Genomic DNA, 16638 nt, shown 5'->3' on the forward strand with positions numbered 1-16638 from the left:
ATTATGGCACTTGTGCTGTTATAATTATATCATCATAATCTCAGTGTGATGCATATTTTATTTGAAGTTAATTTACCACAAAAATGTTGCAGCACAGTAGAAAGCAGTTGTACAAAACGGCTAACCATTCTGCAAGTGACAAAGGTAAAACAATGATGACTTATCTCAAAAAGGCAATGTGCGAAGCATTATTGCAATTAGCACCATTAGGTACATCAAAATCATAAATCTTTATAAAATGTCTTTCTCCCATTGCAAATCAAAGCAATTCATACACGCACCGATTTCCCAGTACTTTTTGTGCTAAATCGCATCGCAATGTGTGCAATGCGATCAAAAGACAGTACAAAAAGTATGTGCAGCACATACTTTTTGTACTGTACAATGAGATGCCGCGGGAGCGCGCACCTCTTAGCACACATCGCACCCAGATGGGGCACCTTTAGGAGTCTCTATCAATCCCTGTTCCTTTGGTGCAGACAATCTAAATTTCTTGCCACTCACCTAGACTAGAGTTCATTTTTGGGTATAAGATCGTTCGGTCGAGACCTATAAGGTCGACATGCAATGGGTTGACCACTGAAGATCGACATGGCTTAGGTTGACTCCTGAAATAGGTCGACATGGATGGACACAATACTACCACAATAGTGTTTTAGCGCCCAAATGAAACAATTGTCCTTATTGTCTTTCACACCTTACATAATTATCAAGAAAGATTTTTTAACATGTAAGAAACATTTATTAAAATCCATAAAAAATACTTTCACATTGATTCTTGATTTTTGGAGTTTTCTTAAACCTATGTTACAGATATGAACCCATGGATGGACACAAGCATTATGTCGAAATTTCCTAGGTCGACAGTCAAAAGGTCAACCTGTTTTTTTTTTTACTTTTACTTTTTTTTTAGCCAACAGGCGGTATTTCATGCCTTACCATACAAGGGGATGTGGAGGGAGAATAGAATAGTGTGCCCGAAGCATGATGAGAGCAGCGGTACTCTTTGATGGTGTCAATTTCGACCAAGTTAATATATTGGGGCAAAAAAAGTGAAAAACCTGTGTCGACCTTTTGACTGTCGACATATCAATTGTCGACCCAATGCTTGTGTTGACCTGTTGCCCTTAGACAGGTCGACCTATTTCATGTGTCAACCTAAGCCATGTCGACCTTCAGTGGTTGACAAATTCATGTCGACCTAATATTGGTCAACCCAATAACCCATACCCCATTTTTTTGAGGAACCAATTACAGTATGTGTTTTTTTGGACTTTTGGGTAGAATCTAAAGCACCCTGGTGACACTAGAAAAAAACACAAAGTGGGCATAGACTGCCACACAGTGAGGGTCATCATGGAATTGAACCCAATAACCTCAGCACTGTGAGACAGCAGTGTTAATCACTGTGCTACCATGCAAAAACTGAATTATGGGAAAGACCTCAAAACTTGTACTCTGGGCGGTATACCATAGCAGACTGGAAGCAGTTGAGATGACGGACCAGAGGGAGGTGAGCCTTCTTTGCGAGCAGTTGCAGTCTAAAGCAGGCATGTCCAAAGTCAGGCCCGGGGGCCAATTGCGGCCCGTGCTGTCATTTCAAGCGGCCCACAGCCTCCAGCTGGAAGCAGGCAGAGCATCAGATGTGGGAAGCACAGCACAGGACACTAAAGGTGGGGCCCCAGCGAGTGCGCCTTTACCTTGCTGTCTGCTGCAGTGAAGAGGTGCCGGCCGCCACAGTCAGATGTGTGGCGTCCTACCCCTGCTGCTGCTGCCTGCTTTCCCTCTCCTTCCTCTGGCTCACACAAGGCACTGGGAAACATACAGAGAAGGGAGGGGGCAGAGTGGAGGACATACAGTGAATGGGGGCAGAGTGGGGTACATAGTGAATGGGGATCATACAGTGAAGGAGGGTCAGGCTTGGAGACATACAATGAATGGAGGCACTGATGGACATTAAGAGAAGGGGCAGGCTGGGGGACAGAGTGAATGGGGACAGAGTGGGGAGCATACAGTGAATGGGGGACATACAGTGAAGGAGGGGCAGGCTGGGGGACATACAGTGAATGGGGGCAGGCTGGAGGAAATACAGTGAAGGGGCAGGCTGGGGGAAATAGAGTGAATGGGGGCAGAGTGGGGGACCATTCTGATGTGATTAATGATTCAAAGAATGTCAGGCTGAATGGTCGGCCCCCACACATTTACACTTCACCAAATCTGGCCCTCGTCGCAAAAACTTTGGACACCCCTGGTCTAAAGTGACTAAAAAAAGGCCTTTTGTAAATTATACAAATGGCAAAAAAAAAAAAATCATTCTAAAGTATTTATCTTTCGTCCATCCTGGCGACAAAGCTCAACCATGGGATGTAGGAGGGTCAGCAGGAGCCAGGCACCTATGCTGAGTCTTTGAGAGAGGCAGGCTCCTCCCTTCTGCAACCCAGCATTCCTCAGTTCGTTTTAGCTGCCCACCGGAGTGGGTGCTATGCTGAAGGGCTGCTGTAAGCAGCCGTGTTTTAGAGTAGTTAGTGGTTTGTTTTTTTATTAATATTTTACCTAGTTAGTGCAGGACTATAGTGTGAGGCTTCCAGCGGAAGTTTCCTCACACTGACAGCGCAGCAGAAGCTGACAGAAGCGAGGCCTGTCAGCTCTCTGTGCGCTGAGAGACACTGTCTGGTCTCTCAGCACAGCGCTTTGACCTCCTCACATAGATGTCTCCTGGGCCCTGGGGAGAGTCCTTAGCTGGCTCCCTGCTTAGGGGGAGATCATGGGCGACGGACAACCTGCAATGGTGGCTGCCATTTTGGAAAGGGTTTACAGACTGAACTCCTTTGGTGTTGAAGCCTGTTACAGGAGCCCAGCATAGCTGGGCACTTCCAAGTGGTCCTGATCTGAGGGGATACACTGGAAGGCAGAAGAAACACATGGTAGGAGCAACTTGCAGGTGGAGGGCGCCAAAAACAGCTTCCCTCCCCGCTAAAGCAGGGACTTAGTCTCTTCCTTCTCTCTCATCTGGCGCCCTTTTTCCCCCACACTGTGCAGAGCTGGAAGGGAGTTTTCTATCTGCAGAAAGAGTGATAGTTTCTTCTGAGGCAGTGCTTTCCTCGGTGGCTGCTGAGAGTCCATTACAGCAGCAGAAAGCTAAGAACACTGATGTATTACTCTGTACAAATGCCTGACATTTGCACTGTGTGTGTTTTATCATGACCGAAAGGTGTAGTGCTGCTGTTCTTGGGGAGGGAGTGTCTGCCATGTTAATTAACTGAACATTTTGTGGGGTTAATTTAACTGCTGAACAGATGGACCATGGGAATTTGTGCCCTACATGCAAATCTGTGCCAAGTGGGGCTCATGCCCAGAGGTCTGAGCAGCCTAAACCTGCGTGGGTGGCTGCCCTGGGAAGCTCTATGTCTGCCTTGGTACAGGCTTTAAATAGACAGAGGGATGAGTTGGTTAAGATCTCCTAGGCCGCTCTCACCCTCACAGCCTTCTGTTGGCTCCATTCCCCCCTCTCAAGGGGACGCTGCCTTATTGCAGGCTATGCAGGACACTGCTCAGAGTGTCCACAAAATGAATGCTTTCATGGAGCAGTTTGCTAAGGCCACTGAGGTTTCTCCCAGGCACCCTTTATCCACACCGCCTCTCCTTAATGTAGACTCTGAGGAAGAGGGGGAGTGTACTGAAGACATGTTTTGGGATCACAGAGAGGAGTTTAAGTCCTCTGTACCTGGTATTGAAGATTTGATACTGGCAGTTAAACAGGCATTAAATCTTTCTGATGTGGATAAGATACCACAGCTGGGTGTGTTTAAGAAATAGCGCAGAGATGCGGTTACTTTTCCTTCAGATGAGGGCACGAAAGACCTGCTTGGGGAAGCCTGGAAGTCATCAGATAAAAGGCTCCTTTTGCCAAAAGGTTTGCAAATTTGTATCCCATGCTGGAGGAGCATGTAAAATTGTGGGAAAAGATTCCACTGGTGGATGCCCCTGTTGCTAGGTTGTCTAAGACTATGGCTTTACCTGTGCAAGATGGTGCTGCATTCGAAGACCCAGCAGATAAAAAGTTGGAGGGTTGTCTGAAAGCAGTTTTTGAAGGAGTTGGATTTACCCTGCGACCCGTTATTGCCTGGGTCTCTAAGGCCATGATGGTTTGGGCAGATAACTTATGTTCTCAGCTTCAGCCTAGAAACATAGAAACATAGAATTTGACGGCAGATAAGAACCACTTGGTCCATCTAGTCTGCCCCTTTTTTTAAACATGTTACCTCAAACCATATTTGATGCTTATTTTTTTGTAAGGATATCAATATGCTTATCCCAAGCATGTTTAAATTGTACTACTGTATTTGCATCTACCACCTCTGTTGGGAGGCTATTCCACTTATCTACTACTCTTTCTGTGAAAAAATTCTTCCTCACACTTCCCCTGAATCTTCCTCCCTCTAATTTCAGTGCATGTTCTCGTGTTCTGTTGCTCCTCTTCCTGTGAAGAAGGTATCCCACCTGTACCTTGTTAAAGCCCTTGATATATTTGAAAGTTTCTATCATGTCCCCCCTTTCCCTTCTCTGCTCTAAAGTATACATATTAAGATCTTTTAGTCTTTCCTGGTACGTTTTGTGATGTAGGCCATGCACCATTTTAGTTGCTCTTCTTTGTACAGTCTCTAATGTATTTATATCCTTCTGGAGATATGGCCTCCAGAACTGAACACAATACTCTAGTTGAGGTTGTACCAATGACCTATACAGTGGCATTATTACTTCTTTCTTCCTACTGCTGATACCTCTCCCTATGCAACCAAGCATCTGACTTGCCTTCTTCATTGCTTTGTTACATTGCCTACCTGCTTTTAAGTCCCCTGAAATAGTGACACTGTAGATCCCTCTCTTCCTCAGTAGTTTCCATTATAGTGCCATTTATACTGTATTGAGTCTTTGGATTTCTGAGACTTAAGTGCATGATTTTGCATTTTTTGGCATTAAACTGTAGTTGCCATTCTCTTGACCATTTCTCTAATCTGCCTAAATCCTCAATCATTTGTTTTACCCCTCCTGGTGTGTCTACCCTGTTGCATACCTTTGTGTCATCTGCAAAAAGGCAAATTTTACCCTCAATTCCATTTGAAATATCACCAATAAAGATATTAAAAAGCACCGGTCCAAGTACAGATCCCTGGGGTACTCCACTTGTAACCTTTCCCTCCTTTGACTGTACTCCGTTTACTACAACTCTCTGTTTTCTGTCCTGCAACCACGCTCTTATCCATTCAACTATCTTAGAATCCAATCCCAAGCTTTCAAGTTTATTTAACAGTCTGCGATGTGGGACAGTGTCAAAAGCTTTACTAAAGTCTAGATAAGCTACATCTACAGCCCCACCTTGATCTATTACTTTAGTCACCCAGTCAAAAAAGTCAATAAGATTTGTTTGACATGATCTTTCCCCAGTAAACCCATGCTGTTTTGGATCCTGTAAATTGCTGGTTTTGAGATATTCTACAACTCTTTGTTTTAAGAGTGTTTCCATCAATTTCCCTACTACTGATGTAAGGCTCACTGGTCGATAGTTGCTTACCTCTTCCTTGCTTCCACTTTTGTGCAGTGGGACTACATTCGCCTGATTCAGAAGCCTTTGCTTTAGCAGAAAAGTTAAAGTCTGTGGCTGAATACGTTTGTGAGGCTGGCGAAGAGGACATTAAAATGGCGTCAAAAGTGTCAGCCATTTTGGTGACAGCCAGGAAAGCTCTGTGGCTTAAAGCTTGGGAAGCTGAGAGCGAGTCCAATAAGTCACTAGAAGCATTGGCTTTTAAGGGAGAACTGCTTTTTGGCTCAGAACTTGAATCCCTTATCAAACAGGCCACAGGGGGAAAGAGCGCATTTCTTCCCACTACGGCTACTAAGCAGGGAGTTTCTAGGTTTGCAGCCTTTTGTTTGTCATTTCGTTCCTCCTTTCAGGGGGGTGCATCCAATGGGGGACAGTCAGATAGAGGAAGGTTTCCCTCCGGCATAGGAAAGTCTCCCAAGTCCCATTTTGGTGCCTTTGCAAAGAAGCAGTCTGCCAAGGGGGAGCATAAGCCCTCCGCATGACGGGATGGATGCTCCCCATTCTGGGAACAGAGTGAGGGGTCACCTCCTACAGTATCTGGACTTTTGGGTTCTCTCCACCCAGGATCCCAAGGCTACAGGCAGGGCCGGTGCTAGGGGGTTCGGCGCCCTCCTGCAAACTATAAATTTGCGCACACCAAAAGAAAAACGAGAATGGGCACACAATAGTACTCCCACTCCAAATTACACCACATACAGATGGGTCTTGTCCCATCTTTGCAGGGGATGGCGCTGGCGTCGCCAGCCGCCATCCCCCGCCAGCGCCATGGCGACGGTGAGAAGCGGACGCGCGCGCACGAGAGGCGCGCGCGTCCCCTTCCGACGGCGCTTCGATGCGTTCCCCCGGGTCCCCGCCGGCTTGCCGGCTGTAACCCGGGGTCCCCGCCGCCTGCCCGCACCCCCCACTAACCCCCCTAGCCCTGTCCGTCTCCCTGAGGCGGAGACGGACAGGGTTTCCGTCGCGCTAGCGACGGAGACTGAGACGCGCGTGCGCGTGAGACGCACGCGCGTCTCAGTCTCCTCGCTGGCGAGGCTGCTGGCGGGTCGCCAGCGCGTACGTTCTGGCGACCCGCCAGCAAGGATGGCAAAAGACCCATCTGTAGTAGCACAATATTGTTCACCTTACACAGCTGTAACTAGCCATTTTGGTGCCATGAGTTAAAAAACAGGGAGAGTTTGCGCCGTAGGAGCGCGCAAAAATGTAGGAGCGTGGCTCCATGGGGAAGGGGCGTGGTCACATAAAAATACCAATTACACCGCAATCTCCATAACACATTATGCTTATTATGACTATACATGTGCCCACATCAGTTGCCAACATTAGTAGCGCTGACTATACACCTGCCCACACCAGTTGCCGACATTAGTAATGCTGACTATACATGTGCCCACACCAGTTGCCAACATTAGCAGCGCTGCCTACACATAATGCCCACACCAGTTGCCGACAGTAGTAGCACTGCCTATACATGTGCCCACACCAGTTGTGGACATTAGTAGCACTGGCTACACACATGCTCACACCTGTTGCCGACATTAGCAGTGCTGCTTATACACATGCCCACACCAGTTGCGGACATTAGTAGCGCTGACCATACACGTGCCCACACCAGTTGCGGACATTAGTAGAGCTGTCTACACGCATGCTCACAGCAGTTGCGGACATTAGTAGTGCTGCCTGTACACATGTTTACATCAGTTGCTGACATTAGCAGTGCTGCCTGTACACATGTTCACACCAGTTGCCGACATTAGTAGTGCTGCCTATACATGTGCCAACTCCAGTTGCCGACAGTAGTAGCACTGCTTATATACATGCTCACACCAGTTGCCAACAGTAGTATCGCTGTCTATACACGTGCCCACACCAGTTGCTGACATTAGTAGCACTGTTTACACACATGCTCACACCAGTTGCTGACATTAGCAGTGCTGCCTATACATGTGTCCACACCGGTTGCGGACATTAGCAGCGCTGCCTATACATGTGCCCACACCAGTTGCCGACATTAACAGTGCTGCCTACACATAATGCCCACACCAGTTGCGAACAGTAGTAGCACTGCCTATACACGTGCCTACACCAGTTGCTGACAATAGTAGCGCTGTCTACACACATGCTCACACCAGTTGCTGACATTAGTAGCGCTGACTATGCATGTGGCCACACCAGTTGCCGACATTAGTAGCGCTGACTATACACGTGCCCACACCAGTTGCGGACATTAGTAGAGCTGTCTACACGCATGCTCACACCAGTTGCCGACATTAGTAGTGCTGCCTGTACACATGTTCACATCAGTTGCTGACATATGTAGAGCTGCCTGTACACATGTTCACATCAGTTGCTGACATTAGTAGTGCTGCCTGTACACATGTTCACACCAGTTGCTGACATAGTACACTTACACTTTAGTCTCCTGGCAGCTCAGCATCTCCTGTGTCTTCAGTGACAGTCTTGCTCCCTCATAGCCCAGCCCCCTCCGTCCGTGTAGCCCCGCCCCCTTTCGACCATGTAGACCCACCCCTTTTTGTCCGTACTGCTTGCTGACCTGTTTAGGAGCCTGGAGGGAGCTCTGTGCCTCCGGCGTTGCTGCGTGCCCTGCAGTGTGACAGGCGCAGCAGCAGCCGGCAGCCACAGAGACAACAGGGGATGCAGAGCAGGGACAGCGCCTCTCCTGCCCAGCGCCTACCTGCTTTGCATCCTCTGCTGAGCGGGTAGAGCCGGCCCTGGATACAGGATCAATCTCAGGGGAGTTCCTCCAAAGAGATTTCTTCCAACGCCTTACCACGGGAAGCTCGCTTGAGAAAGCGCTTTTGGGGGCGGCGACTTCTCTTCTGGAGAAGGGTGTGGTGATTCTGGTACTTCAGGAGGAATGCGAGAAGGGATATCATTGCATTCTTTTCTTGGTCCCCAAACCAGACGGATCTTTCAGGCCTATCCTAAACCTGAAGTCTTTGAACCTTCATCTGTGGGTGGATCACTTCAGGATGGAACTTCTAAGAACGGTTCTCTTGAGCATGGAACCTGGAGAATTCCTAGCATCCGTGGACATTCAGGATGCCTATCTCATAGTCTCCTCCGTGCTCCAAGTCCTTAGGTCAAAATGTCCCTCAAAAATGGCCGCCCCCTTACAGCAGACCATTTGAAGAATGCTAGAGGAGGCTGCTGCTGCCCCATCTAGCATCCTAAATACTGTCTGCTGTAAGGGGGCGGCTATTTTTTGAGGGACATTTTGTTATAAGGAGCTAGGAGCGCCGGGACGCAGACAAAAGTAGGTCCTGGCTCCCGGCCACGAACGCGGTATAACTCCCGCAGACCCCAGCACCCACATCACTCAGTGCCTTCCCACCACCGCGGGGTTTGCCGCACGGTGGCTACGCCACTGACCTACTGTACATCATGTTTTCCTCCCAGAGGCAAAGGCCAGAGACATTCGTCTTTTTGTGTTGGCCATTCTCCAGTCACCCAATCCTTCAGTATGGCAGTGTCTGAAACTACTGGGCAAGATGGTGGCAACCTTCGAGACACTTTAGTATGCAATATTTAATTTGAGGCCTTTCCAGTGGAACATCCTTTCCAGTTGGTCAGGGAATCCAAAATCCATGAAACAGGAAACTATTCTTCTGTCTTAAGGGACAAGGGACTCGTTACTGTGGTGGATGGATCTGGAATCCCTTAAATTGGGCCGCTCAATTCAGTCATGGAATTGGTTGGTGGTCACAACCGATACCAGTCTCAGGGGCTGGGGAGCAGTGACCCTGAATCTAAGGTTACAGGGTCTGTGGTCCAGTTCAGAGTCATCCTTACCGATCAATATACTGGAGCTTCGCGCAGTCTGCAAGACACTTCTGCAGGCAGAGGAGTTTCTGAAGAAGTCTCCCATTCAAATTCAGTCAGACAATGCCACGGCTGTGGCATATCTCAACTACCAGGGGGCACTCGCAGCAGGATGGTGATGCAAGAAGTCTCTCGGATGTTTCGGTGGGCTGAAGCAAATATTCCTGCTTTATCGGCTGTATTCATACTGCGGATTCGGAATGTATAAGCGGATTTCCTCAGCAGAGCAGAACTGCTGGAAGGAGAATGGGCGTTACATCCGGAGGTGTTTCAGGACATTGTTTTCCTTTGGGGGCTCCCAGAGGTGGATTTGATGGCGTCCAGACACAATCATCAGGTGTCCAAGTTCTGTACGAGAACCAGGGATCCGACATCGTGGGCAGTGGATGCCATGACGATTCTGTGGTGCTTCAGCCTCGCGTATTTCTTTCCACCATTTCCCATTATTGCTCGGGTCCTCAAGAGAGTGAGGATGCAAGGGTCTACGGTCATCTTAATCGCTCCGGATTGGCCCAGGATGTCTTGGTATTCCAACATACTGAGGTTTTCGACAGCATTGTGGCATCTTCCTCTTCGACCAGACCTACTCAAGCAAGGTCCCTTTCTTCATCAGGACCAAGCTCATCTCAATTTGACGGCTTGGATTTTAAAACCTCCCTCTTAAAGAAGAATGTTTTCTCTGAGGAAGTTATCCGAAATGTGATTACTGCGCGGAAGCCTGTATCAGCGACAAATTATTAAAGATGCAGGAAGATGTATATCAGGTGGTGTGAGAGACAGAAGCTTACAATCCTCAAAAGTGCAGCTGTCAGCTTCTTTCAAAAGAAAGTGGCTTTGTTGCTAGAGGTTCAGACATTCTTTCAGGGGGTTACACATCTTAAACCTCCATATAGACAACCTTGGGATCTGTCGCTGGTGTTGTCAGTGCTGCAGAAACCACCTTCTTTACCGTTAAGGTCGGCTGACCTTAAGTTTCTGTCCTGGAAACCGACGATTCTATTGGCTATTGCTTAAGCTAGACGTGTCCAAATTAGGGGCCTTGTCTTGCAAGTCTCCTTTTTCATGAGGATAGGGCTGTTTTGCGAACAGTGAGGATGAGGCTGTTTTGCGAACAGTGCCAAAATTTTTGCCAAAAGTAGTGTAAAATTTTCATTTGAACCAGGAGATTGTGCTCCCGGTGTTTTGTCCTCCAGAGGAGGTTAGAAATAGGGACAAAATGAAGATATTGGATGTGGATCCTGCGCTGCGCATTTATGTGGACAGAGTGAAGGAATTTTGTAAGACCGATTTGTTATTGGTACTGTATGACAAAAAAAAAATGTATGGGAAAAAGCAGTGGAGAAGTGACCGAGCCAGCCAGGGATCGCTACTTTTATAGTATCCACACAATGGAGGTTATTCTGGTTGGTGCGTACATTTCCGAAATCTTTCGGAGCGGTCCGCACGCCACGCTGTGCGGACATCGTCCGAAGAAACGCCCACCGAACCTCCGCATACGGACGGACTCACACTGGAAGAACAGGGCATGTTTACGGACGACATCCAAACCTTGCATGTGCGGTGGACACACACATATTCTGCACGGTCTTACAGCGTCTGCACGGTCTTACTGCGTCAGAACGGACGGGAACCTGGCCGTACACACCGATGCGGTGTACTTTCGCAAAATTCACCACTCTTATCTGAACTCCGAAATCGGTCACATTACACACTTATGCAATTAGGTAACCTCATTAAAAAGTGTTTGTTTGGAATTGGAATCAATTAAATCCTAATACATACTTAAACACATTACTACCACATCCATTACACACATTAACTCTTACATCATGTGAAGTGATATTTTAATCATTGTCACCCCTTTATGTAGCTTTTATGTATGGATATGATATCAGAATTGCACGTCAAATGCAATATTCTACAATGTGCTAATTATTAGTAACACATAATTAAGCAAACTTAACAACAGTTATTAACAGAGTGTGTGTGTATTTTGTTGTTTGGATAATGTAAATAGATCTACAATTATCGTACCTTTTGTGTCTTGCAAGGATGTATACACTACAATGACATACATCTATATACAGTATGTACCTTTCGGATCACACAATTTTTCTAAACAATTTACACATATATTGTTCATTGTGTAAAAAACACACATACAACTTCTAACTGGGATAAACGTTTTATTAAGAACAATAATAATTAAAGAATTTAATTTTTTTTTTTTTATAATAGTAGATCTGTCAGATCTTGGAGGTCTGCAATGGCCAGCTGCAGGTGATGGCACAGTCTGAGGAGGGCCCCACGTACACCCTCCTCTGCTTGGGTAGGCTAATCTGTCGGCATGTTAAAGGGGGTAAAATTAGTAATGATATTCATGAATACATTTAACATAGCAATACATAAATGTAATAAATGCAAGGTGACAGGTGTGTGTGTGTGTGTGTGTGTGTGTGTGTGTGTGTGTGTGTGTGTGTATATATATATATATATATATATATATATATATATATATATATATATATAGACATATATATCTATATATATATGACACATACATCTATCTATACATACATACATGCATACATACTAAATGGAAAGCCTGTTTTTTTTCCTCTACCCTTTACTCTGAAGAACACCTCACAGTCATAGTGCTCCTTCTGAATCCAAACCCACCCATGACTAAGCTATGAGAACCATGTAATGAGCTCCACCAATAACAACTCATCAAAAAGCGCTCCGTGTCTGTTCTCTGATGCAACGTGGCATGGGACTTAGTCAACTCTCAGGAATGCACAGTACATTTGTGCAATCATGCATGGCTTGGCTGCTGATGGTCTGCTCCATAAATCATTGTCATAATGCCAGGTAGGTGAAGCTGCAGCACTAACCCACTCCCATGCACAAAATCATTATTAAGACAAAATCAACCAAAAATTATGTTTGCAAAAATACATGCAAACCACAGGGGGTGGTTAGCTAGAGGAGGGCCCAGGGGCACTGACCACTTGTGACTCCATTCTAAGCCACGCCTGTCCATACTCCATTTATGCCATACTTAATCTAGTTTAGAAATATCAATCAACTGTAAACTCTATTCACCTATATGAGGCTACAGATTGTTCGCTTGCTGCAGGGACATGTAACCCTTAGATGAGCACGTCATCTCTTTATTCCAGGATACAGATTAACTACACAGGTTTAGCGGCAGTTAAAATCGACCTGAAAGCCATCCCCACAACCTGTGTAATTAACATGTGTTCAGGATGAAAGGGATGGTTTGGACACCCTATCTAACCCCAAAGTGTGTCTGTTGGTACCCAGTTTATTTTATGACTTTATACTATTGTAAAACACAATTGAATCACCAGTGCTACATAGCAAATAGTAGACTAAAAAATGAATAATGATTCATTATGTATACATACCACTTTCGGCCGCCTGCACCACCTCACAGGCCTCCTCCTCCTCTGGCTCCACCTCCTCCTCTTCTTCCTTGGCCTCCTCCACTGCCACCACCTCCTCCTCCACTGCCACCACCTCCTCCTCCACTTCCTCTGCCACCTCCACTTCCTCCCCTTCCTCCGGCACCTCCTCCGCCATCTCCTCCATCACCTCCTCCTGGGCCTGGCCCGCCTCTGCCTCCTCCCGGGCCTGTCGTGCTCGATCCCGTGCTGTGTTGGAGAAAAGAAACATTAGTGCCAATTAGGGGTCATTGGGGCAGATGTATTAAGACTTAACAAGCAATAAATGCAAAGCTGATAAGTAGAGCTAAATGTCCAGCCAATCAGCTCCTTACTGGCTTTTATCAAACACAGCCTGTAACATGGCAGTTATGATGTGACATTTGGCCCATTGTATGCAGCACAAACAATAATCCTATACAATTACATATTATATCCACATTACAGGATGTCAAACAGGAAGTAGGACACATATAGGGCCTTATTCTGGTTGGAGCGGCCGGGCCGTACGCGTACGTCCCGGGGTTTTTCATGATCTGCGCATGCGTAAATTCGCTAATGCGCAGGCGCGACCACTCCACAACGCTTACGGAAGGGTCTCTACGTGCGAAAAAACCTGTACGCGAGTGTACGGGCATTGGGGGCGGCATAGGGGCGTGATGAGGGGAGCGGCCGAAATAATGAGGGAAAATGGGCGTAAATATGGGCGTACACGGGGGTGTGCACCAAAAATGAGCGGTGCTACTACCGCACGATCGACTAAAGCACCGTTCATTTCGGACACCAAACAGGCGGCTGCCAACCGCCATCTCAAACCACCCCTACAGATACCGCATGCCAGCGTGAGCTAATTTACGCTGATTACTACCAAACACATACACCTGAATGTAATAAGCAATGCTGCAGTCTATTAAGTCCAAACCATGATTTCACTACCTGCAAGCCACACACAGCACTCTAACACATTGGAAGCTTATCTTTCTATACTTCTCTACATTTAAAGGTTTGTTTAATTTAAGGTAAGAATCTTTTTAAGACCTGCTTATATATGCTAAGGTAGGTATTTGATAAACAGTTATACACATTCACTACGTGCTTTCATAGACTTTACACAGTAGCACACTCAATCTACACAAGTCGACATGTGTCAACGTGTTCACTCTAATACAAAAATAGGTTTTGTATTTATGATACAATAACATAAACCACATCTAACACCTACAAAGGATGTTTCAGCAATGTTTTAAGCCCATGGCCACTATTTTGCACATTAATTAATTTTCATAATTATAGTTCAAAGGCAAGATTTGCAGGTCCATATATGTGAAGGGTATGCCAGCGTACACGGACGTACGCTCCCTCTCATGAGCGGTGACATAAGCTGACTTTTCTATTGAAAACAATAGGGACCCGTCCGAGCAAGCTGGTGTACGCTCAGATAGCCGCAAGAAGTCGGTGGGAAGACGGCCGAGAGACGTCCGTAAACGGTGGTGTACGCTCAATTGTACGCCAGTTGTCGGAGTGTAAGGGCTGGCCCGTCCGTGTACGTTGGCGTACGCTCATTTGTACGCCACTCCCCTTTGACGTTGTTTCTGCCCGTACGTAAGCGGCTGATTTGTGGGTGGACTTAACCCTAACGGCCGCGTACGGCTAGCGTACGTTAATAGTGAACGTACGCACGTTTGGCCGCTCCGATCAGAATAACCTCCATAGTGTATGCCATGTTTAACTCATGATCAGCCAGTTTACCTTATTGGCTTAAAAAAGTTAATGTAAGCAATAATGTACAAATGACCATTTAATGTGTAAACACTCACATCGAGCAATCCTTGCCCTGATTTGCTGGAGCAAATCAGGCTGTCGACGCCTGAGGTCTGACCATCGCCGCTCCAGATGAGCGATGGTCCTCCGCACTGGGCTTCTGCCGGTTCGTAATAAAAGGCCCCGCACGGCCCAGCCTAGTCTCCGTAACGGAGACCAGTGCCCTGAGCTCTGCAGGAGAGAATGGGGCTGCTCTCCCATAGGCCGCCATCTTAGCAATGGCGCAATACAAGCAATCATGTCCTGTAATTGGTTGTTCACAGTAATATTTGGTATTAACTTTATTGTTCATTTTTACATTAACAGCGTGTATGCGCCACAACAGACGGCTAAAACATTGCATCACAAAACAACACTTGCTGTAGGTTTGCATCGCTGAGCTGACCGTGGCATTACTTAGTATCTACAAAACAGACAGGGTGAAAGAAGTTGGGAAACCATTATACTCACCAAACATGGCTGAAATCAACAGGTGAAATAGTGTGCAACACTATCCAGTTACACATAACTCTACAAGGTACTAAAATAGCTTTATTAGTGTGAAAGCAATACACCAGAAAAATAGCAAATAGTGCAATACCTTTTCCCAATATTAGGCCATGGTGCCATGTAAACACTTACCTTATACCGTCTCACACTAGAGATGTGGATTCAAATGTACCTAGCATCAAGCCAGTATTGAGAGACCTATCACATGTGATTTGGATGCAAGCACTGATTACTATTGCCAGAGTTGTGGAGTGGATTAACATATGGAATGGGTTAGTGTCATTTGTTGTACAAACCAAACAAGTGCACAGTACAAATGAACATTCACATATAGATTTTATGTCTGGGCAAAGTTGTAGGTGTTTATTGTTGTTCAAATCTGGCAATAAGTACAAAGTCAGACTTAGAAAGTATGCCTGGTTTTGAACTTTTGTTTGTCCGCTGGTATGGGTGTGGCCTAAGCGCCGCACGGTGTACGTACGGAACGCTGCCGTACGGAACGCAGGGTGTGGCTGATGTACGCCAATGACAGAAATAGTATATAAAGGTGTGCTAGAAAAACAAAATGTTGTTGCAAACATGGCTGGATCTCAATCTGAGGGAGACCAAGAGTACCAGGAACTCATTGCTCGCCTGGACTCCAGCACCTCCTTTGTGACCCTCACCACAGACCAGCCAGTGGGAGAACAGCAGGCAGCTGGCCCAGCAACATCAGGCCAATCTCCAGATGCCCAATGTGCAGCTGGGCCATCTTCTGCCTCAGCAGAATCATTGGGAACACAGCAGGTGGCTTCCCAACAGAGTAGCCTGGCCAGCACTTCAAGTACAGCGACAGGTGGCCGTGGCCGAAAGAGGCCAACAGAGGAACCAAGCAGCAGTAACATGGCATTCGAACCGCAGGAGCTTGCCATACTGGTACCCCGTGCACGGGATTGGATAGAGTGTCCACAGGACAGGTTGCGCACACAAGGAGATGGAAGATTTGGGAGGACATAACTGTGGAGATTAATACGGTAGCTCCACAAGTTCGTGAGGCGGAGCACGTGAAGAAGAGGCAAGTTCAAGTGTATTACATTTGAGCAGAACAAGACCAGTAATGTTTTTATTAGATGTTAGATGTATTTGGTAAATGGTCGGTCACGTTGCTAGGAGCAACAGACATGATTGCCATGTCACTTAGTCAATAGTTATTGTAGGGTGAGTGTGAATGTATCTTCTAAGGGTTGGTTTTATAGTTTAATATAATGTAAGTTATGTGGAATGAAGCACATGTTGTAATCTGTTGCAGATTGCAATGGCTGCTACAGCAAACATCAGGAGTGACATGTAGTAATATGTAAACTTTGGTTGCAGGTGGCACGACTTCAAAACCAACCTCAAGAAGAAACTGACCAAACGGTGGGAACACAGCCACACCTC

General features: G+C 46.6%; 1 protein-coding gene across 1 annotated transcript in view; it reads left to right on the forward strand.

Annotated features, from left to right (window-relative positions):
* Window positions 1-16638, forward strand: part of LOC146074088 (serine/threonine-protein kinase 32A-like) — a 496785-nt gene that overhangs the window by 214788 nt on the left and 265359 nt on the right. The window lies entirely within an intron of this gene.

This window comes from Crinia signifera, chromosome 4 (genome assembly GCF_055691185.1).
Source record: "Crinia signifera chromosome 4, ASM5569118v1, whole genome shotgun sequence".
NCBI lineage: Eukaryota > Metazoa > Chordata > Amphibia > Anura > Myobatrachidae > Crinia > Crinia signifera.